The sequence below is a fragment of the Pyrgilauda ruficollis genome, unplaced genomic scaffold (genome assembly GCF_017590135.1).
Source record: "Pyrgilauda ruficollis isolate IOZ18807 unplaced genomic scaffold, ASM1759013v1 scaffold123, whole genome shotgun sequence".
NCBI classification, from domain to species: Eukaryota; Metazoa; Chordata; class Aves; order Passeriformes; family Passeridae; genus Pyrgilauda; species Pyrgilauda ruficollis.
The window spans coordinates 434,665-458,398 of NW_024510655.1; the positions used below are offsets into that span (position 1 = coordinate 434,665).

Consider the following 23,734-nt stretch of genomic DNA (forward strand, 5'->3'; position numbering starts at 1 on the left):
CCGTCTCGCTGGCCTTGCCGTTCGCCCCCGACCGGGCCTCGCGGGCTCTGGGCCGGCAGCGCGGGGCTGGGCGCCCCCGGCAGCGGCGGCGGGTCCCGGGGAGTGCGGGGCCGGGAGCGGAGGCGGGGCAGGCTCCCCACGGTGCTGCGCCGAAGCTCCTCCCGGCCGGGGAGGGGGCAGCGGGTCCCCCCCCGAGTGCAGGGCACCGGAGCCCACCCGCCGGGCACAGTTCCCCTCTGGCATATCGGCTGCGGTGCTCAAGAATACCAATAATTAAGTCTTTAAACTTGGCGGTCGGGGGGAAGCGGGTCCCTTTGCGCGCTGGAGGGCCCGGGGTGCGGGCCACCCGCTGCCTGGCCCCGCCGAGCCAGGGTGCGGGGGTATGCGGTGGAAGGGCCGCTCCCACCGCGCTGGGCCACGGGCTCGTCCCTGTCAGCGCCGTTCCGTCCCGCTGCGCGCGGAGCAGACGCGGATCAGTTGTGACATCGCAGCCATGTCACAGCGGAGGCATCGCAGCCACAGCGGAGCCGCGTCTCGCCGCAGTCATCGCGCCCGCTGCGTGTCGGTGGCCGCGCCGCGGGGTTCCCCCGTGCTCACCAGTGGCGTTCACTGGTGATGGAGGTGGATTTTAGCCTTGGTCAATGAGGTTTGTAGGATGAAGGCTGTGAGAGACACGCACGCAAATACGGGAGGAGGAAGCAAAATCGTCAGCTCGGGTTGCTGCTGCGAGCGTGCACCCGCCTGAGAGCGGGTCTCCCTCTGGTTATCAATTTGCCTGCTGACAACTACACTGAACTCGCAGTGAAGTCGGGGACCGCGGGTCCAGGGCAGCTGCCTCAGCACATGCAGAGCTGGTTCTGCCTGGTCTGCTGCTGGCCTTTGATATGGTAGAGTATTTTGGTAATTTTGCTATGAAAAATGCTTGCTTTGTTTCTTCAGGGAGTCGGGATGCTTCTAGCCAAAAGCCCAGTCTTTTTTCTTGTTTACATCCTGCTCAGGGAATGCAGCAAATGTTGTTGGTGTTGGAGAATGAGGGGACACAGATGGAGATGGTTGGCTGTGCTTGTGTAGTGTCCGATGAGACTGGGTAGAAGCCTCCAGCACCCCTCAGCTGGCACTGGCCTCCCTGGTGTGGGGCTCCTGGGGGGCAGAAAGATGCTGTTGTCTTGTTAGATGTTTATTCCTGACCTCTTCATTTGCAGATTATCTTTTTAAGTGCTGTGGAGTCAGTTGGATTAGGGTGTTGCTGGAGGAGGGGAAACACTGAGTTCTCAGAGAGTGTTTTCTCTGCTGTGAAGTATTGCTGTTGCTTTTGGGCCCTGTTCAGGTGGTGGTATGGGAAGGGGTGATGTCCTGCCTCTCCTTGTCTTTTGTTTACCTCCTTCATGCAGGAACTGTGCTGTGCTCCTTTGCAGAGGAATTGTAGTTTTGGTCAAGCTGTTGAAGTATGAAGCAGTAACAGCAATCTTCCTGGAGTAAATAGGTTGTTTCTCTCCCAGGGCTTTTGGCCTTGAGCTGGGTTGGTTTTGGTTTAGGGCTGCTTCTGGGTTCCTTTCCTGAAAATTGCTTCCTCTTCCACTACAAAGTAGAAATTTGTTTTTGGGAACGCTAATTCAGCCTGTGTCTTTGTATTGGTACAGCTGCTTGCTCTTGCAGGCCCTTCAGGGGGGCTGCTCTGCCTTCACTGCAGAGATGGGCAGCATGACAGAGGTGGGGTGAAGCTTATTGAATGTTGCCCCTGGAGTGCTTCAAGCTGAAAAATGAAACAGTAACTAGGAGAGCTGGATCCTGTCAAAATGTATGTGCATGCCTTGTGCAGCCGAGTTGAAGTACATCAAGCAAAAGCTGAAGTCAAGGAGAGGACTTTGAGAAGGAGTGATCTTGGTTTGTTTGCAGTTTGATGAAGTTGAAGCCCACCCTGCAGGCGTGGCTGTTTATTCCTGCCTGTTCCTTTATTCTCATTCTTCCCAGCAGAAGCCAAGGCTGCTCTGTCCCTGAGGAGGCAGTTGCAGCCCCTTGCAGCAGGCCAGTATGGGTACCCTGTGTGAATCTGACACTAGGGCAGCTCCTGCAGTCTTTATCCTTGCTGCAGCTGTGAATAATGCACATCTCTAATGGAAGGTGCAGTCAGGGGCCTTGTTACTGTGTTCTGAGTGCTGCTGTCTAGTTTAGTAGTATATGCCTTTTTAATGGTTTGAGTTTACCTCTTCTGTTGTCCTGCATGGTGGCCTTAGGGGACCATGCTGCTTGTCTTTAAGCAGCTGGCCCTAAGTGTTCCAATGTTTGGCCCAGGGGTCAGTGCTGTGGGTCTTTTTGGGATCTGTTGATTTCTAGTGGCTTGGTGGATGAGGCTTTCAGAAGAGTGTCTAGTTTTCCTGATTGCTTTTTATTGCATTTCTTCAGCTGGAATTAAATCTCTACCCCCTCTCTCCACCCCAAAAGTGTAATCACAATAATTTTTTAAGATCTAGTCTTCCTTGAGTGATCTTTAATATTTTATCAAGAATTTCTCCAAGCACATAAATTTCTACAGGTGGATAATATAAAGAGTTTCACTGCAGTGGTTTGTGTTATTTCAAGAGGGCTTTGTACAAGCACGTGAACTTGTTTTTGTTAGCTGAGCGACTTTGTGAGACTTGTTTTTTGAGAGGCTGCCAGAGTGGGCCTTTGTGTTTTGCTGTAGTGTCCTGCCCTGTCTGGGCTTTGCACAGATAAGAGCTGATGTCGTCCTCACCAGTGAGGAGGAGAAGCTTACCCTCACTAAGGGGGAAGAGCTGATCAGCCTTGTGCTGGGAGTGGCGCTCGGTGCGGAACGCAGACTCCCGCCTTGGGTCTGGAAAGCAGGCATGGTGGGGAGGCTGCTCTGAGGGTGTCTTAAAGAGCCATTGTCAGGCTCCGTGGTTGGATGTCTCACTGGGCCTTGGGGCACTTGAGAGGGCTTTTTTCATTGCTCCTGCAAGTAGCAGTGAATACATTTGTCCTTGCTAATCCCCGCTTTCCTGCTTGGGACAGTGGAGTCAGCTTCTGGTGTTGGTGGTCCTCCCTGGTCTGTGAAAGCAGAGGCAGAGTGGTTGTTGGAGGCCACCAAGCACTGTCAAGGGGAGAGGAGATGGTCAGGATGAAGGGCCTGTGTGCAGTGGGGCAGCAATGTTTGCTATGGCAGAGTGTTCATGACATGCAGGGTTTGTGTGGTGGGTTCTCAGCGCCCTAAAAACCCATGTCCATGAAAACAGAATTACCCTTGACTGTGGGAGAGGTGTCAGTTGCCTGTGTTGCCAAGAGTGGTGGTGGTGGGACCAAAATCCTCTAAGGAAGTGCCGTGCCCTGCGCAGCACCTACTGTGAGCGCCACACTGGGCAATGCCTGTCCCAGCCTCCAGTGATCATCCAGCACCAGCCCCTGGTGAAATTACAGAGCTGGGGAAAGCTGACCAATCCGGCAGCAAAAAGGGAAAAATGTGGTTCTCTGGTGTCAGCTTGTGACACGAGGAGATTCTGATTTTGTTCGTAATATCTCAGGCTGGTGTAATATATTTTCCATGTGATAGGACAATGCCTTCAACTTTCCCTTATATGGGAAAATCTGGGATGCAACCCAGCAATCTACCAATATGTGGCTAATAATTTTTAGCATTGTTATGTTGGATGTGTCCAGTCAGACTAAGAATTAGAGTATACCTGAGACCCTCTGGCTGGGCTTTAATATTTAAGACCAGTTCCTGGCAGATGTCTGGGGAAAGGTTGTGACTATGCTCTAGGGAACGCCTGAGCACAACTGGCTGTTTTGGAAGTCAGCTAAAAGCTTGGAGAGTTTGTGCCTGAGTGTAGAGCTCCTGCTCTGTGCTGCCCTTGGGCCCAGTGCTTAGAGAAGTGCTGGGTTGTGTTAGCATCAGTTGGGGGGTCACGCACAAAGCTTTCGACACATCCTTTATGTGAGGACCTTCTCTCTGTGGGGGAAATACTGCCTTGAGGTGAAGGGGTGCATGCTGTTTCCGTACTGCAGCCTCTTGTCTCCAAGGCGTTCTCAGCCTGTAGTGAGTATAAATCTTGCTCTAACAGGAGCAAACCACTGTTTCAGTTCAGAAAAGAAAATGAGAAGCATGGGAACAAAGTCCCAGTCCCTCTTAGTTTTTCATATGTGCACTGGAAATGTGCAGAGGTGTGTTGGGTATGGCTCAGGAAGTGTGGGTGTTACTGTGAGGGTGAGATGTTGGCTTGGCCCTGGGGTGCCCATCATATTTTCCAGCCCTGGTTTCCCCTTGAGGGATGCTGCTTCATGATATTATGAATGTCTGCCCTCTGAGGTACAGCATACCTTCTGCAGTCTTACCTTTTCCAAAACTTTATGCTGGTTGTTTTGGGGTGGTTTGTTTTACTGTGGTGTTTGGGAATTTTTTGGTTTGTGTTTTTCCTGGCCAGATTAAGTTTAGATCTCTTCTGAAGTTTTTGGGCACTTGTCTGGTTCTCTCTGCCATTTGGCTCAGTTGTGAAGGGAAGTCCGGGTTGAAATGCAGGTAATTCATTGTTTCCTTTTGGGATGACTGTGCTGAAAGCAGAGAAAAGTTGTGCTTGGCAGTGTCAATTTTCAGAGTATTTTCTAAATGTTTCTATAAAAGTGTGGGATCTGTGGAGCCTTGCTTTGCATTAGAGTAGGAGACTGTATCAGGGGTCAGGATGGTGTTACTCTAGGCCCCTGAGCTGGCTGCATGTCCTGTTAATGTGCCTGTTGTTGCAAGGGAGGGAGAGGTGGGCAGTGGATGGGCAAGGTTGTTTAATTCACTGTCTAATGTGGTTCTAAATTACTTGTTTGAATTACAGCCTGGGAGCTCTGGCACAGAAAAATAGGTGAGAAGGCAATGGGCATGTGTGGGGGACCCCAGCCAAAAGCCTGGCGAGGAAAGCTGGGGGAAGCTGTGTCCCTGTGGCTGTCAGTGGACCTGTGTGAGGAAAGAACTTACTGCCTTTAGTGTTAAAACCCCCTGGGATGTAAGACCCCCATATCTTCCCCCAGGAGATACCTTATTTGCATTTCTTTGAAGGCAGAAGCAGGACTTGAACTAATTGAGGAACTTCAGCTATCAGACCCTCCCTGTTAGCAACCACTTCTGGGAGTTGTGCTCCCTCTCTGTTGCACTGGAAATAGGTATTTGTTTTGTGGACATAGTTTCATTTTGCACTTCAACTTACACTGTACGGCTGCCTTGGAAAGTGAATTCCAACACTTACAATTAGCTATGTGCACGAACGAGGGTGCTGCAAAGTTGCAGGGGAGTTCCACTTCTTTGATGTATAGGTAAGTGAAGTATTGGTTATTTAAGAAACATTAATGCCTTGTTATATATGTGCATTGAGGCAGAATTAAAATTAGTCCTAGATACAAGAATAAACATTAGTGCTTTGCTGTAGATGTGCTGTGAAAGCTGCTATTTTTATGTGAGCCACTGCCTTGAGTTCTCTAGGTCTTATGCACAGAGCACTTTTAACCCTCAGTCTTTCATCTGCTTTGGTTGAACTTAGAATATACTTTAGATAAAATGAAGTTTAAGTGTTCGGTGTCTGTTAATTGAGGATCCAGAAAGAGCCATTTTTGATTACTTAATTAAATGCCTGGTTCATCCTTGCTGTACACTGTGCTTGCTCAGCCTCGGAAGGAGTGCAGTGGGGTGTGCGATGCACAGCCCATTGCTCCTATTTGTATGCTTCCCTGCTTGTTGCTTTAGGGCAAGCAAAGCCCTGTTTCTCAGTGATCTTTCTCAGTCCCTGCAGGGTGCCCCTCACCAGAGTATCTGAGCCTTTCCCAGCATGCACTTTGGTGCATACATAAAAGCAGGTTTCTCTCCTCCACTGCAGACAGCAGAGACTGTGCTCTGTTTGCAGTGCAGTGATGTTGTGGGGAGGCTGGCTGAAGCAAGGCTTGTGCTTTCTGTGAAGGTGCTGAGATTTGCAATTGCAGATTTGTGGGTCAGTCACAGTGACTTCTCCACCTCCTTACTCTGGAGGGTGAGAGTTTCTATCGGAGAATAAAATTGCTGGAGTTAGGCCAGTCCCACACTGTGCTTTGAGTGTGAGAACCAGAGTCCTGAATCCCAAAGGCAAAGGAAGGAGTGTGTCACTGTGGGCACAGGCTCCTTGAGGCTTTGGTAGTTGTAATTTCAATTCAGGTGAATTGAGGTGTGACTCTGCAGGTTGTAGGACCTATGTGTTTGAATAGGTACAGCCATGCCCACATCTGACAGGGCATGCTGTGTGTGGAAATGTGGTTATCTGCAGATTCTGCTCTCCGGTTTCTAGACAGGCTCTCCATTGCGTGCTCTGCTGAGTGGAGCAGGGCATTAGGGCTGAGGACAACATTCTTAAACCATTTCCTGGATCCAGCTCTATTTCCCGTTCTTTCTGTCCCCCTTAGCTGGAAGGAGGAGACAGACACAGAGCAGAATGGGTTTCTGGACCTTGTTTGCATGGTTGTTCCTCCAGAGATGCCTGCTGAAGGAAGGGTTCAGAATATGAGTGGCTTATCCAAGTACAGAGAGCGAGAAGATACGGAAACCATTTTGGTTTGGACTTTGGACAGGTATGTGCAGTAAGTGGGCTAGGACATGGGTCTGTGGGAACTGTGTTTTGCCTGCTCTATCCAGGGTTTGCTTACCTGGCTTCCACGTTGCTACATGTCAGAGGAGACTGATGTCTACAGACCTGCCAGGCAAACAGGGGTAAGAGTTTCTTGGTAGCTTGATGCAGCTGATGCCATGTGCTTGCCTGGTGGCTGGCTGACCCTGTGACGATGGTGCTGGTTGGCCAGGTGTGTCCAGGGCATCTCCTGTATCTGTGCCCCGAGTGGATGCAGCTTGAGTCCAGGAGAGATCCACAGCAGCTCTGCCTCTGTGCTGTTGGAAGAGGCTTGGTGTGCCCTGGGGTTCCAGTTCTGTTTGGAAAAAGGGACTCTGCAAAGATGGGACTTAGCAGTCAGTGTTAGTGACAGTGGCTAGGCATCCCCTGGCAGGAAGCCCTCCTGCCCATGTGTTCCCTACTCGTGCAGCTGTGGCTCTGCAGCCTGGCAAGGTTGATGCTCTCTTCACTGTTCCCTGAGCTGGTCTCTGACTAAAGGGCTTTATGAGTTGAGGCAAAAAGGGGCTACCTCTCCATATGTGCTTTTGGTAGCATTTTACTTGCAGTGTGTCTGGGCAGGTCTTTGTGTGTTCACCATTTAAAAGGGCTAGCCAAGTGTATTAAAGCATTGTCTGTAGCTGAGGAACTGGCATCACTGAACCCCAAGCATTTGCACAAGAGGAACTGAAGAATTTCTCTTAGGCACTGCTCTCAGCCTCCCATACTTTAGTCTTTCTTGGGATGGTGTAAAAGACAAATGCAAGGAAACAGAGATGATTGAGATGAATGTCTCATTACAGATGGCATCTGAACTCTGGAGACTGTTCTCTCAAAGTACCTTCTCAGGCCTGGACAAGAGCAGATTTTGTCTGTTGCTATTTTGGAATGAGGTTTGCTAGATTTTGTTAGGATGTGCAGGCAGAACAGATGCCATGAGCTGTGGGACCTCCCTACAACATACAAAAACCCTCAAACTGTGTTTATTTAGGATGTTATTGTTCTGGGTGCTGAGGAACAGCTTGGCTCCCCCAGTACCTGGCCTTGCTGCAGGCAGGGGTCTGCTAGCCAACCTTTCTGCCCTGCCCTGGAGTGGGTGGCATGGGTTTGCAATGCTCTTGGGACAGGTACAGCCTGTGTGGGTGCAGGAGCTCTTCTCCAACAGGGCAGCATCAGTCAAGTTACCTCTGTAAGCTGGTGTTGGAGCTGTCCTGTGCTTGGGGAGTGAGCAGTGTAGCAAAATGTCCTTTTGCTCCCGGAGATTCCTTCTATGCCCCCAAGCCTTCACTGTGTGTGAGAGTACAGACCAAGTTGAGCTTCCTTTATCACCTGTTTTTTGAGATCCCTAGGACCAGGATGAAGTGCTGCCTGGTCTGAAGAAGAGCTGCTCACTTTTCACACACTGAGATGTACCTTGGGGTCAACCTTCAAGGCCTGTGCTCATAAGCTGTGGTCTGAGATGTGGCCATGGTAGACAAAGCAAGGCTGGCACTGTACACCCCTTGCCACTCTGCCAGCTGTGCACAGACGAGGCATTTGGCAAAGCAGAGGTGTCCGTCCTGTTGTGAGGGCCTGGAAATGTTTGAAATGCTAACTCTGTTCCTGTGGCCCAGCTGCTGGCATCTTGGCCACGTTTCATTCAGTTCCTTGGATGTTTTTCCTTGGGCACATTCCTGTGGGCTACTCATTAGATGAAGCAGGAAGTTGGCAGGGGGGCACCAACTTTTTCTTCCACCTTTTTTCTCTGCTGTGGTTATAACAGGAGAACAATGGGGAATACCTTAGTCAGCAGGTAACAGGAGCAAACAGGGATGTGGGGACATCAGGTGAATGACTGGCAGGGGTAAGAGTTATCCACTGTGGAGGTCTGTGGCAGGGAGCTTCAATTGGAGCAGACGTTCCTGAAGTCTGACAGAAATTCCTGAAGAAATTATTTTCAGCATGATTGGACTCTGCAGTGGGGTCTCCATCACTTTGTGGAGCTGTGGCCAGTGTTGCTGTGCCTTCTCAGCACAAAATCTGCTCAGAGTGTCAGATGTGTCTTTTGTATGTGTCTACAGCCAAGTCTTGAGGTGCATTGTGTGTTCACTTTCTCAGTAGCCCTGATGTTAATGCTGATTTTTTGTCTATTCTAGCATTAGAAAATAGAGGCACAAAGGGTTATGATTGCCTCTGAGGAGCTGTTTGCAGTGTGGCAAAGCTGTTTTCTGACAGCTGGAGTTTGCTGTGCAGGATGTTAACAACAGCAAGAGGAGAAGATCCATACTTTCAAGAATGCCATCTCATTTTTTGGCCGTCTGCCTTGGGATAGTATGAGTTTGGTGTAAAGCTCTCAAACCTTATAAAATGTTCTTTGAATTGGCTAGCTGTCAAGGCCTACTGGTTGGGCTGGCTTTTGTACACCTTTCTTACTAATAAAGGTTAAATTATGGGCCTGGTGGCTTCTTTGTAGGGACAGTGACCTTGGAGATGGACTTGGACAGCTAAGTGAAGCTTTGAGCACTTGTGTGTGAGACATAAAAGCAGCAGGAAAATGTGCAGAGTGCACAGGTTGCTGGTTTTTGCTGAAACTTCTGTATCCCTCCTGATGGCTGGAGAGCAGCTGGATGTTTTGCCCTGATGCAAGAGGCCTCTGAAGCAGCTGACAGTAACCCCTGTGCTCCCTTGAGTCCAGTTATTCATCAGAGGCTTTTTTTCTTACACTACTGGGAAGTCTGGCTCTCATGACTGCTGGTCCAGGAAGCCAGCAGGAGCCAAGCCTAGAATTCTCTCTCTACCCTGGGGTAACAGCCACACACTTCAGGGAAGAGAGCCTGCTTCCAGCACTGAGAGTGTGTCCTCGCAGCTTCTTTGCCCATTTCCATCTAAAATATTGCTAGGGTTGTGTTGTCACTCTGACCAGAGGCTTTCCACAGCTGAAGCACGCCTGCCTTGACAAGCAAGGCTCTCTGCCTTGTGGAGGAACAGATTGGGTGAACTAATTGTCCCAGGCTAAGAGGAGATGCCCACCAGGCATCTTTTTGGTTGCCAGCAGGCTGGTTATGCCACTGTGTTGAGCTGCTTTGAGCAGTGAGCTTCTGACTCCCACGGGCCAGGAGAGGGCTTGTGAGCTGGCTGCTTCTGGCCTGCACAGCGTGTCAGTGGGGTGGGAGAGTTGTGCAGGCCGCTGTGAAAGTGACACTTGGCCATAGGCTTTATTGGCTTCTGGAACTCGGGACTCCTGTAGCATGTGGATACAGATACTGCATTTTTCTTATTTTAAAGTAGGAAATTAGGTGCTGGGAGTGTGATGGAAGAAGTGGGAAGGCTTTATGGCCACTATCACTGTCTGTTCCCTGGACATTCCACTCGTGTCCTTTCTTGTTGGCTTGCTGGTCGGCATGCTGGGGCTGGTGAATAAAGTGGAAGGAAGATTTGACACTGGTGATGGAGGAATGGCTTGTAAAGATGCCTTGAAAGACAGGGCAGTTAATTTGAGCTGTGTGGTGGCCTGGATTGGATGCCACACTGGACCGTGTTTGTGTTTAGTGGGTAGCAGAGGTCTGGAAAGTGCTACATCAGTGACGTGCAGTGGGCTTTGCTGATGTGTCAGGAGCTTGAGCTGAGGATGCTCTTACAAGGCACATGAATTGTGCTGGTGGGATACTGCTCTGCAGGGAGCCACCGTGGACCCCTGTGTGTGCAGGAGTGCTGCACATGTTCTTGCACACCAGTGCACCCTTGCCCATGAAATCGTGCCTCTTGGCACTGAGGGTGGTCAAATGCCTGTCCCTGTGGGAGTCCAGCCTGCTGGGTGCCAGCTATGAGTCTGGGCGAGCTTGGCCTGTCTCCTTTCTCTCTTGACTGCGTAGGTACCGCCCTGTAGCGATTTGGTTTGGTTTTCCTCTGTTTTTTTGCCTTGCTGATGTTGAGGATTAAAATACACTGCCTGAGGCTTATGAGCGACTGTTTGGAATCAGGCTTTTGGCCAGCAGATCAGAAGGCAACGGACACAGTAGGTTTGAGAAACCTGTCTCGCTCCTGCATAGCAGGGTAGCAGGATGATGATGTGGGAAAGAGCACACAGCTGATGTTGGGTGCATCCCCATGATGGGGAAGGGGGTACAGCTGACACTGGGTGCATCCCTGCTCTGCAGACAGCCACCTTGCAAGGCCTGTGCCACTTGGAATAGTGTGTCCCCTCATTTTGGGCTGTTCATGAAGATGATGAGGGAAATACAATTTATGGTGAGTTCAGATGTGGTTTCCCTCTCTCTAGCAGCAAGCTGGAGTGCTTCTCTTTGTGTGCTTGTCAAATGGCCAGGCATGACTTTGTGTTCATGACATGCCTTCTCTGAACCAACTGAAGGGGTTTTAGCTGTTCTGCTGCTTTTTCGTCCCTTGTGCTGTTTGTCCCTACTCACTGCTGTGTTCACTGGACTCTGAGTGAGCCCTCGGTGCTCAACCCTCTGGCACTGTGCAGCTGCTGAAGGTCACTGTGGTTATGGTCTTGGGTTAGAAGCTGCATTTGAAAACCCTCCAAAAAGGAGCTATTGCTGGTTTTGCCACGTGAGCTTGTCATGAGAGTCATGAAATGCAGCTGACTGAAGCTGCATTACCAGGGGCTGTATCCAGCCTGCGTGTGCACTCTTGCTTGTTGGGTGCCAGCAGAGCATCCTGTGTGGACAGGCAATGGCACGAGCCCAGGTGTCTCCCCGGGGTCTCTGATGTGGCTGTTGCTGTAGGGCTGAGAGCTTGGGAGCAGAGGGTTGGTGTTGAACAGGCTTTTTGGAGGCGAATGCTGTGCAGCATCACCGTATTCCTTTTCCAAGGGAGCAAGTGGCAAGGAGGTTGTGGTGATTTATTGTCTGCCTGTCACTCTTGTTGCCTGTTCGCCTGTGGGGTGGCAGAGTTGGGTGTCTTGGGAAGGTACTGCAGGTTTGCCATGGGCTTTTGGTGTCCTTATCAGCAGATCTCTGGGCTCCCCTGGCCCCACAGAGAGCAGAGTTCATTCCCCCCTACCTTCTTTTTTAAAAAATGAGAATATTTTGAGAACAGAAAATTGCTTGCAGCATGGCTGTGTCCCTTGGGGCTGATGCTCTGCCTGACATGTGTACCTGCCTGATGCATATTTGTTTCCTTACTTTGGGTTATTTAGACCTCTATGTTCTCTCCTTTTTCCCCTTGTTTCCTTTATCCTGCTGTGTCTCCTGCTCAGGAGTGTGGGGCCTATGTCCTCTTCCTCCATGGTGCCGTGGAGTGTTACGGCAGCTCATTTCAGACCACTTGGTAAAGCCTCTCCTGATGGGTTGCTGGAGGAGTCTTGTTTTCTGTAGCTGTGTGAGCAGAGCTGGGAAGCTGCTTCTCCGCAGCCTCTGTTTGGGAAGGAGAATGTGTGCCGTGCTGCCTTGCAGTGAGCTTGCAGACTCCACAGCCCCCTGCATCACTGCTGCCGCTTCTCTCTTGCTAAACTACTGGGTTATTTTTAACTTGGAAAAATTACAACCCGAGATTGGCATTCTCTACCCCCAGCGGAGGGCTGGAGGCAGGATGTGGGGGAGGCACTGCGGGGGCTGGGAATGCGGCTTGCTGCTCCAGCGGGCCCGTTTCCAGGGGCTCGTGCCCCCCGCAGCCCTGTGCCTGCCGGGCTGCGCAGAGGCTGTGCGGCGAGGCTGCTTCTTGCTCGGCGCGGATGGAGCTTCAGCCTGGATTCCCATGGCGAAGGCACAGAGCAGCTGCAGACACATAAACAAATCCTGCTGCAGCCGGCTGTGGGGAGAGAGCTGTGCTCTGCCTGCCAGGCTGCTTGCGTGATAGCCTGCAGACAGGTAGCTGCTCACGGGGACTGGGTACCTCCTTCAGAGGGTATCCTGCAGAGATGCTCTCGGATGATGGAGTGTGCTGGGGAGGAGCAGCCAGCCGAGTTGCTGTTTTGCCTCCTGGAGGAGGCTTTGCTGAGCCATGCAGCCCCCCTCCCTAATTCAACTTGAAGAGAGCTGTTGGGGAGGAGCCAGGGAGAGAAGTGTCACTCTTGCGTCCCTCCTCTAGCTCAGTCTCTAGTGTTTTGCAGGCAGTTGCATTGTCAGTGCGTGTCTCCCTTGCCTGGAACTCCCTGGGTGATGGAAGCACCTCTCTTAATCCACTGGCAGGGAGATGTTTCTGCAGAGCCTCTTTTCCATGCAACCCTCAGGAATGTAGTTCCCGGAGTCCTTCTGGATTGCAGCAGACACACAAGTTTCAAGCTCCAGCAGCTCTGCTGGCTGAGACGTGCTTGTGCAGCCCTGCTTAGGAACAGGGATTGATGAGGTAGCAAGGCTCAAACAGCACCAGAGGACTGCAGATGTGTCTCTTTGCTGTTTGGTCTCAGAGAACACTGTTGGTCAAGACAAGCAGAAGAAGAACAGTGCAGGTTCCAGGTTCTGCTCTTGGTCTGTCCCAGCCAGACCTCTGAGTCCTTTACTGCTGCTCACCTGCAATGTGGATGCATCAGGTGAGGAGGGTGGCTGGTGCTTGGGCCCTGCTTGATTGTCCTGGGCTTTCTGTCTGCCTTACCAACTGCAAAGCTATTGAGGAGGTTCCTGTGATGGGGAGGTGCTGCCAGGGCCTGGGGCCTTCTCTTCCAGCTCACCTGGGAAAGCCTGCTAGTTCCTATCAGTTCTGATCTGTTGTCTGCTACTCCATAGCTCTCAGTGATTGGCCAGGAGTAGCAGGGGAGCGCAGCAAACCTCTTGGCAAGCAATGGCCAGTCCTTGTGTCCCTTAGCTGACTTCAGGCAGATGCAGGCACCCTTCCTGGCTCCTTTGGGAATGATTCTCATTTCTTGTTGGGGCTGGTCCCATACACCCAGCACTCTGATCCCATTTGGCATGACATGCTTTGGGCAGTAAGCTGGTGTGAGGCTCTCTATGCTGTGGGATGGGGTACACCATGAGATACTGAGGCTGGTCCTCTGCCTCTGACCTCAAGTCAGGACTCTGAGACTTCCTGCCAGAGCAGCAGTACTGGTGTATCAGCTCTACAAAGGCCCAATGTGATGACTGACCCTGACAGAGAAATGACACAGCTCATGTCATCCCTGTATGGTAGGGCATGGCTACTGGCTACTTCCTTTCCTCAAGGCTGTAGACACTGCTCTGTGTTTGACCAAGGGCTGTTCCCACAATGACAGCAGGTGGTGGAAAGCAGAACAACTCTAGGGCAGCCAGGGCTGGAGTAGCATCTCTTCCCTGACAGAGGTATTCTGCAGCTTATGTGAGGCAGTGGGGTGTCCCCACCACTCCAGAGGGGTGTGAACACAGAAGGACAGTGCTGACACTGGCACAGGGATTGGTGTGTGAAGCAAAAGACAGACCAGGACTCTACTTGGAAGACTGGCTTCTGAAAGCTCTCAGTTGCCCCGTTGCCTGGTGCCCTTTGTTGCTTCCTTGTGTCTGGCAGGGCTGAGCAGGGCCCTTGTGCTGTGTCCGTGGGAGGTGCCTGCAGTTCTTATTTCTAAGACTTCTCATCAGTCTGTACTGTGACCTCTGCCAGTGTTTGTCAGAGCAGGTTAGTACATCCTCAGGTAACAGAGTGGCAAGGCAGTGCTGAGCCACCCAACTTCCCCTGGGCTAGCTGCCATCCATGAGCCTAGCTTGCTACTGGCTTGCAGGCCTGGGCAGCAGGTTTGAACCTGGCACCCCTGACTCATCTCTTTTCCTTCAAGCTGTGCCTGGCCACTGGGGAATGGGGCACTTCTTGAGGGGCATCAGCAGAGCAGACCCGCTTGTCTGAAAATCAGTAATTTCATAGCATGGCAATACAATTCTTTATCTTCCTGCTTCCCTGTCCTTCAGGGTTGCATACAAAGTTCTGTGCCTGTTTGAGATCTGTGTTTTCAAGGGATTCTTGTCATCAGAACTGCAGGAGGAAGGAGAGAGAAGGGCTACATGATGTTGAGGAAGTGAGCAAGGCTTGCATCCCTCACCTTGAAGGAAGTGTCCCCAGAAGTCTGCTGATAGATCGAGGTTGAACACTTCTTGATGCTCAAAGGAGCATCTTGCAGTGAGACCTTGTCTCATATCATATCCATATCTCAAAGGAGCTGCTTGCAGTGAGACCTTGTCCTTGGCACCTCCCCTCCCTGAGCCTGCTTTGTTTGTGCCTGGTGCTGCTCCTGCACCTGGGAAGGGAAACTCTTTGGCTGCAGGGAGCTGGAAGACAAAGTCCTTCTGGAAAGTGTGTATCTCCAGTGGGCTAGTGTTAGGTAGTTTGGGGGATGAGCGAGGATGTGTGGAGCTAGCAGTACTGTATTAGAGCACTTCTCTGGTTTGTAATGAGCACAGGGGTCTCCAGCCTGAAGTGTGGGGTTCCTGTTCCTCTTAAATGTCACTGATGAGCCACCGAGGGGTGCTTCCGTTCTGCCACATAGGAAAATGAGCTGGAAAAGCTGCTGATGTCTAAATTGAAGAATCATAGAATAGAATAAGTTCAAAGTAGTCTTAGGTTATCTAGTTCTACCCCTCTGCCATTGGCAGGGGCACCTTCCACTAAGTGCACTTTTAGTTCAGGCATGGACCCCAGTTGTGTTTGTGGAGTGTTGTGTGTCTGTAGTGTCATTATGTGGTCCTGGCTCGCAGGGTGCCCTTACTTTCCAGGAAAAGTATCTGCTGCAGGACCTTGTCACTTCAGCAGAGGTGCAAGGCAGACTGTCATCCCACTGGACCCAGCTTGTTGTGCCTCAGGGGATCAGGGACTCTGACGTCTGGCCTGGGACCTGAGTATTCAGGACACCTGCTGAGAAGCAAATGTGATCCCTTTGCTGGATTTTTATCACTTCATTGAGATGTGGAGTGTGTATGTGCAGGGTGATGAGTGGCCTGGTTGTGTCCTTGAATGTTTGCCACAGGTATGGGCTGAAAATCAGAATTGAAGTGTAGTGAGTAGAGTCTCCTCTGGAGATACCTAAAACCTCCCTGGACACAATCCTGTGAAACCTGCTTTATCGGGGGACTTGGACAAGGTGATCTCAAGAGATCCCTTTGAATTCCAGCCATTCTGGGATTCTGTGTAGTGGCGTGTGTCTCCTTACAAGTTGGCAGTATCCAAGGCTGTTTCCTGGTTCTGCTCTTTGCTGCAGCAGCTTTGGAGGGACTTGAATGCAAAATTCCTATTTAGCAAGGGCAAAGAAAGAGTGCAAGTTTTCCAAATGGGTTATCGCTAGTGTTTTTGGCACATGGGTTGACATGCCCACACAAGCCTGTTGGGTGCCCCTTGTCCTTCCAGAGGTGGCTTGTGAGCTTTGCTTCTTTTAGAGTCCCAGGTCCTGTTGTGCTTGGAGAAAGCCACATGCCCCTTTTTATTTGTCCTTCTGAAGGGAATCATTAAGGGTGTTGATTTTTGTTTTAACTCCACTTGTTTCCTAGCTGCAGCCTATTTCCACAGATAAAATCAGAGCTTTTTCCCCTTTGAAGGAGGCTGTCACCTGCCTCTTGCAGGCGACTGAACATGACACTGTACTGCAGGAATGTGCTCTAATAAAGTAAAAAAAAATTGCTGCCCTTCTGAATAAGGTGTGTTCTCAGGTAAATGCCATTAGTTTCTGCAGATGCTGAGGTCTCTGCTTTGTCTGGGTTTGTGGCCCTTTTGCCTGTTGCTGACAGGCCTATGGACTTGACCTGGGGGAACAGACAGGGCTGTGCTCATGTTGCCCCAGGGCACCTCTGGGGCTGAGCTGCCCTGAGGGAGCTTCTGAGCTGCAGCCAAAGCATGTGGACATGTACAACTGTGCTGTGGCTTGGGGGACCTGGGTCACCTGAACTGTCAGAGAAGGGAGGACAGGGCTTGAAGATAATACAGACCCTGGAAGTAAAGGCAAAACAAAATTAGGACTGCATTCAGAGCGCTGACCCCCAACTTCATCACCATGCGCAGATGAGATTTCCCTTCAGGAGATGAAAGTTGCTCTTCAGGTAAAGGCTATGAATAAAACTTTCTTTGTGAAAGTGCCTTGATGTGTCTGTGACTGAGGGGCTGTTAGGACATCTTGAGACAAAGAATGCTTGAAGGGATATTGGTGGAAGTCTGCAATGGGAGAGTGCCAGAGATTGTGCTCAGAGATTGAACTCTGTGTGCCTGAAGTCATCTATGGGCCCAGTCCTTGGCAGTGGTTGTGTGGGGAGCACATTTTTCTTTTGGAAAGAGGGAAAGGCTGAGACAAGTCTGAGTGTGTCCCCAAGGAAAAGATGGAATAGCCCCTGACTGTGCCATGTGCCTTACAGGTTTGGGGGCTGTTTGACAGTTTTCTGTGAACCATAGAATCAAAGTAGTTTGGAAAAGATCATTGAGCCCAACTGTAAACATAACACTGCCAAGGCCACCACTCAACCATGTCCCCAGGTGCTAAAGCCACATGTCTTTTAAATCCCTCCAGGGATGGTAACTCCAGCACTGCCCTGGGCAGCCTGTGCTAGTGCATGACAACCCTTTTGGTGAAGAAATTTTCCTTAATCTGTAACCTGAACTTCACCTGGTGCAATCTGGGGCCATTTGTTCATATCCTACTACTTGGTAGAAGAGTCCACTCGATCCACATTTATGTCAGGGAGCTGTAGAGAGTGAGAAAGTCCTCCATGAGCCTCCATTTCTCCAGGCTGATCTCCCCCAGCTTCCTCAGCCAGTCCTCATCAGACTTTTGCTCCAGATCCTTCCCCAGCTCTGCTGCCCTTCTCTGGATTTGTTCCCTGAAGGTCTTGTTACAAGGGGCCCAACCACTGAATCCACGTTCCATCCCCCTGCATCATTCCCCCCCAAAGTGGCCATCCTGTTGGGACCTTGAGAACTGGTCCTGTTGGACTGGCCCTCACCTGTGTTATATTACAAGGAGGTGCACCTTTTTGTCAAGTATTTTGGTGATCAATGGAATTACATTGGGGATGTAGCCTTTTTTGGGGATGCACTGCAAAAACCAGATGGAGTTTGAGATGTGAGAGCCCAGCAGCAGAGTCTCCTAAAAGGCAAGGAGAACGTAAACTGAGAGCAGCTTGAATGGTGCAGATGCATCCCCTTTCCTGCTCTTGGAATACATAACCTGTGGGCACAGTCCTCTTTGCTTGTCAACACGTGCTGTGTTTCAGCTTGCTGGCTGGCAGTCTCCAGACTGTTGGATTTGTGGGCCAGTCTAATTTACAGCTCCTTTCCGCAAGATCTGTTGTTTTAATGTAATTCAGTCTTAGGTGGTGTTGTGCTCTTTGTGATGAAGCTCCTCTGTGCAGCTGGAATAATCCTTGTCTAGCTCTCACTGTTTTGCAGTGCAAATCTGTGCAGTGCCTCAGGCAGGCCCTTTTTAAGGTTTCCACAAGAATGGTGTTGTTTTTGAGAAAGAGGTTACAGATTTTTGATCTTTTACCTGTCCTTGTAAAAATTCAGCCAGTCTCAGCACACCATCAGCCTCTGAAAACAAACACTGGATTTTTAAAAGTTCTGTTTTGTTGCTCTACTCTATTCCCTTTGCACCTGAATGATGAAGGGCATCATGCTAGAGGTTAGGATATTTTTTTAATATTTTTTTTTTTCTCCTCTTAGAGAATTTTCTTCCATTTGTTGCCTAAGAGATGATAACAAGGATACTTACGAGAGACGAAAGAAGTGGCCAAGATGGGGAGAAGGGGTGCAGCTGGCTGTAGGACTTTCTGAACCCTTCCCGTCTCTATCGCCCTCTATTTGGCTGAGGGGCTGGGCTCAGCTCTGCTCACTCTCGCCCTCGGGATCAGAGGGGAGATGGGCAGGCTGCTGCTGTGGAGTTCTGTCCTGCGCTGCTTTCTGCTTACCGGGGGTGAGCTTCTGCTCATGAGAGCAGCTGCTGAGCTGGGACCTTTCCAACACCCAGCCTCAGTGGGACGGGGACCCCGGCCCCCTCCCCATTCCCGGGGGGAGCGTCTGTGGGAGAAGGCGGCCCTGGGGCTCTGCGGCTGCTCCTCGCTGTGCCGGGGCTGCCGTTTGTTTGCCGTGTTATACACACACATGCTGCTGAGGAACCGCTCTTCCTTCTCTCATACCTTTGTCTGAAAGCCCTGGAATTTCAAAGTGATAATTTGGGGGGAAGGGGTTAATATTCTCCATTCCAAGGGAAATTCCCCCCTTTCCTAGCCAGACACCTGTATTTGGAACCAAGACACACCACCACAGGCTTTGTGTTGCCTTAAATGGAGAAATGTCTTTCTCTGAAACCTCATCCTCATTCTCCTCCTGAGCCTGAGACATGGACTTCCAGGCATTGCACAGACACTGCACGGATAAAAACTTCTCCCATCCCAAGTGTTTGGCAGCCACCCTCTTCTATTCCAATGATAGCTCTCATCCTTCAGTCCTGTCTCTAGCCTTCCTTTTCTTGAGAATGGGTAGACATGGCCCTGAAGCCATGTAGGCAGACCTGAAACTTTTTCTAGCATGAGTCTCCTACTCTTTCTTTCTGGTAGCCCCTTCCTGTCTGCCTGCAGCTCCAGGCTTTCTCTCAGACCTAGCTCTTTCTTTCTGGGGAAGCTCTAGAGAAGGCTGCTGAGCCATTTTTCAGACTAAAGGTTTCTCTAAGCCCCAGTCTTTTTGCAGGCTCCCACTTTGCTTTGGGAGCCCATTGGCATCCCTGTTTCAGTTGTATGTCAAGGCTTCTTCTGTCCATCAGTGTTACTTTGAACCTAATTTTCTACCTGAATCTTTTGACAAGAACTGCCGTATGAAAGGTGATTCTCAGACGAGGGCTTCTGACAAACTAAAATAATCTTTGGTGTACCATTTCTAACCTTGTTCCAAATGCAACCCTAAGCTTTCACTTTCTTTCAGCCTCAGCTGTAGTTCTTGCTTTCCATCTGAGCCTTAGAGCTGGAAATCCAAATAGAGTTCTTCCAGCCCACGGATCTTGGCACCCCCCACTTGGTTTTGGCAGCCCTTTTCCTGCCACAGTCCAAGTGCAGCTTTGGGCTTTGTCCCTCTCACAGCCCTAACCCTAATCCTGGTACTGGCTCTCATATTTCCACAGAGCAATTGAAAAGGCCCCACAACCATTGCTTGGATGAAAACTGACCCAGCCCAGCTGTCCTGCCAGCTCCTGCTTGGCTCTTGAAGCCCCGGCTCAGCTGTAAGCTTTGGCTTTCACTCAAGCTTCTTATTTTTTGTGAAGAACTGCAGGGAAGACCCCTAACCCATGGCTCATACTAAAGCTTTCACTCATCCTGGGACTCTGAGCTGCTCTCACTTGTCTTTGGCAGCCCCTTTCCAGCTTTGCTCCAGCAGTAACAGTAGGCATTCTGCTTCTGAGCCTGACCCTGTGTTTGCCTGTGGACTGTGAGGAAGGGATATCAGGAAGGGTCCACAGCCATGTCCTGGCAAAAGGTGATCCACATGGGTCCCTTGGCAGCCCCTCTCCCCAGGTGCTGTGTAACGTTTCCTTTCAGTCCAAGCCCTGACCTGAGCTGTTTTCCAGCTGAACTGTAGGGAACCTTCTAAACCATTTCCCAGGCTAGCCTCTTTATATTTTGCCATCCCTTTCCAGCCCCACATGAGTGCTAGACTCTGGATCCTTATGCTGGTTTTCCAGCAGAGCCTTAGCTAAGCTCCCAAGCCTTTTTCCTAATGAAGGCTTTTTCCCAGGTGGGGCCTTTTGCAAGTCCTTCTTTGCTCAGGTGAGCTCTGCCACCTCTGCATTTCTGGGTTTTCTTTTTCTCAGCCATAGCCCTTGTTTTCTTGAGAAGCTGTAGAGAAGTTTTCTACCAATTGCCCGGACCATTGTTTTCTCCCAGCCCAGCATTCTTGGAAGCTACCATGTGTACTGCAGGTCCACTCCAGCTCTGGACTTGATTTGTCTTAGCATTATCCCAACCCTAATCTTATTGCCAAGGTCATTCTTCAGGAAGGTGTCTGCAAACTCAGGTCTCTAGCGGCCCCTACTTTCTTCTAGTGGGCCCTTTCTGGCCCCTCTCAAGCTATGAATTTTGGCTTTCCTTCAACCCATATCTTAATTTCACATCTGAAGCCCAGCCATGGGCTGCCAGGGGAGGTTTCTCCCAGGCCAGGTGTTCTGTGCCCTTGCAGTGCTGTTACAGCCCCACTCCCACAGCTGTCCTGTGCACATGGAGGACCTGTTCCCCAGGCTTGCCAGATGCAGAACAGGGTTGAGCTGCGGTTTCTTAAAATTTTATGTGCATACTTCTGGAATTTATTTTTTTTAAGTCAGAAAACTGCTGTTTCAAAGTCAGTCGGGGATTGGGCAACATTAACTCACTTTTCCCCTTCCTTCTTGTTTGCTCCACGGGGATGCCAGGCAGCCATGTTTTGTCAGCAGGGCTGTTGAAGGATGTTATGCTGGCTGCTCTGTTCCAGTTTTGCATCCAACCTTCAGATTTGGATTCTGGCATTGCTACTACAATGCAGCTTTGGTGGGCAGTATTATTCCTGTGGAACAGCTGCCTACAGAAGTTCAGTTAATAGTGCTTCTTAGGCCTTCACTGGGGTATTTTCATTTTGAATGTTTCCATCAATGTCCTTTAAATATCCTCCTGAGATGTGAGATTGTGTGGTTGAAACACTGCAAAATCCATGGGCAGCCCAGACATCAGGCTTCTGGAGAAAGGGAGAGGTGCTGCTTTGAGAGGTGGGCAGCAGATGCTTCTGCTGCTTTCCTGGCGTGGAGGCACTAGAGTCTGGAGCTGGCATCTCGTGCTGCCATGAGAAACTTCTTTATAGACACAAAGAGTTTTTCAGCCTGTAAAACCATTATAGGGATCTCATGTGGCTTTTAAAGGTACCCTGCGAAGATTTGATGGAAAAGGAGCCAAGAGCACCTTGCTGAGTGCCTGTGAGGAGGGGTATGAGCTCCGATCCGGGCTGCCCCTCGGAGCCTTGGCCAGCAGTGCTGCGTGCCCCCTGCACCGGGGCTGCGCCTGCTGCTCTGCAGGGAGGGGTGGGACAAGTCAGGACTGAGCCTTGGGTGGAAAATCTGTGTATTTTATATTTTCCTATAAAAGCTGCAGTCTGGAAAATGGTTTCAATAAAGCAAATCTGAGGTTTAAACTTCTTGAAAACCTTTTCCTTTCCTTGGGATAAGCAACAATGAGTGTATAACAAGCTGTCAGGCCGTCCTTCCCCCACGCTGGTGGCCAGCACCCTGCCTCCCCTGGCCCAACAGCACTCCCAGAAAACTGAAAATAGTTGGTATTTCCTATCCTCAGGGAAATTATTTGATCCTCTGCAGCTGATATGAGCTATTCTCAGAGCTAACAGCTGGCCTGGGCAGGGTCCTGGGTTGGGGAGCCCAGGCTGGGTTCTGGAAGGAGCTCGGTTAGCAGCCCTCAGTGCAGGACTGGCTGTGGTGGATACTCTCCTGCAGTTCACATCCCCACCTGTGCAGACTCACCTGTGGTGCCATTCCCCAAATGATCTGGATCTGGGCAACCTTCACACAGAGCTCACTGTTATTGTCACACAGGGAGATAAATACTAGAAATTATTAATTCTTCTGTGGTAATTTAAACACTGTCAGTTTTGGACACAGGGTTATTGGGCTGACGCATTAGTGTTTGTCTAGGAGCTTTGTGTAGCTGGAGCTGTTCCATCAGGATTTTCTTCTGGTTGCTCTCAGCCTCCAGGCAAGGAGGTGTGTGTTGCAGCATCTTCCCAGCCAGACTGAAGTAGCAAAACAATGAATGCTACTTGCTGTGGTTACAGATTTCTAACTATGTTGTATGTAAATTTAATCAATATTAAAATTTAATCAATAATAGAGAGTTTTGTTTGAGATTATGTTATCTTTAACATTTCAAAACCTGGCCAAGAATATGCGTATCACATTAAATCAGGGGTTTTCTCTGAGTTGTGGATTTGAGACTGCTGTGGGATGTGTCTGAGGTTCTCTGAGATCTGTCTGTGGGCCAAGGGGGACCCTGAAGAGCTGTTGTTTCCATGCTGTGACAAGTTGCAGGCACACTAACATTGTAACTATTTTTGCAAACCACATACTAGGATTTCTTGGTGTCCTGTGGCAGTTTGTCTTAGATTTCCTGCTTCCAGCACTGTGACTTTACAATGCTTTTTACAGGCTCATGGTCACAGCAGCATTGGGGGTTTCTCTGTGGACCTCACATGCCATGGCAGTGACCGTGTGGGACACGCTGGAGTGGGTGTGCGTGGGCACACTGGGACCTGCTCAGGGGGTGCTGCCACACATGCCTCTCACCCAGCCTGCTGGGGCCCAAGGGCTTCTCAGATCAGATCATAACAGCGATGTTTCAGATATATTCAGCTCTTGAGGCAAACGTGGGCTTGAGAACAAAGTGTGCTGGATTAGTGTTGTGGTAACACTGCTGGATAGTCAGACTCACGGCAGGATGGTGAAATGTTCTTCTGGGCTGGTCCTTGCTCTGGGCAGGCAGTGTGGCCAGGGATGTGTTTCCAGTGGCTTGTTAAAAAGCCAGGGATACTTCCTCATTGGGAGAGCACAATTGGAGAAAAGAGGCTGAAAGCTGTTCTTGGTGGGGCTGGGTACCTCCTCTCAGCAATGTGCTCTGAAGTGAGGTGCAGTGGGTCCCAGCATGCACCCACTGCACCTCATGCTGGACCTCTGATCTGGAGAGGAGCCCTTCCTTAGGGTACCGATTATGCTGAGCCTTCCCCAGCCTCCTGAATTTGCCCCATTTGCTCAGTCATGCCAGCCCTTGCAAGCACTGGATGTGCTGTGGAGTTGCTGGTCACTCCAAGCAGTTTTGTTTTGGATTTTCCTGAGAACTGAATGCAGAAAAGGGTGAGTGCTGTGTTTTTTCCACCTTCAGCCCTCTCTGACCTCAGGCTAGCCTTCCTGAAAGCACAGCCCTTGGTATGCAGAGCAGCAGGAGGGCTGGTGTCCATCACATGCAGCACTCCGCCTGCTTTTGCACCGCGGGGCTGCCTGTCTGCTTGTTTTAGCCCCCTAGGAAGGAGAGAAAGAAGCATACAATATAAAATAAAATATAAAATAAAGACAGTAGCAAGATAGATGCAGAAAGCCAGGCTTCCTGTTCCAGCACTGTCCCTCACGGGAGCTCGGGACAGAGCTGGGAGAGGAGGCTCTCTGAAGCACAGAGGAGCAGGACCATGCTGTGTAGCCCCAGTAGGAGCTTTGGTGTTGAATGGTGCCATGGCTTGGCTGATGG

At 50.5% G+C, this 23,734-nt stretch overlaps 1 protein-coding gene across 9 annotated transcripts in view; it reads left to right on the forward strand.

The window, feature by feature from the left end:
• The window catches only part of CHD6 (chromodomain helicase DNA binding protein 6), a 96,990-nt gene that overhangs the window by 365 nt on the left and 72,891 nt on the right, over nt 1–23,734 (forward strand). The gene's annotated exons all lie outside the window — the stretch shown is intronic.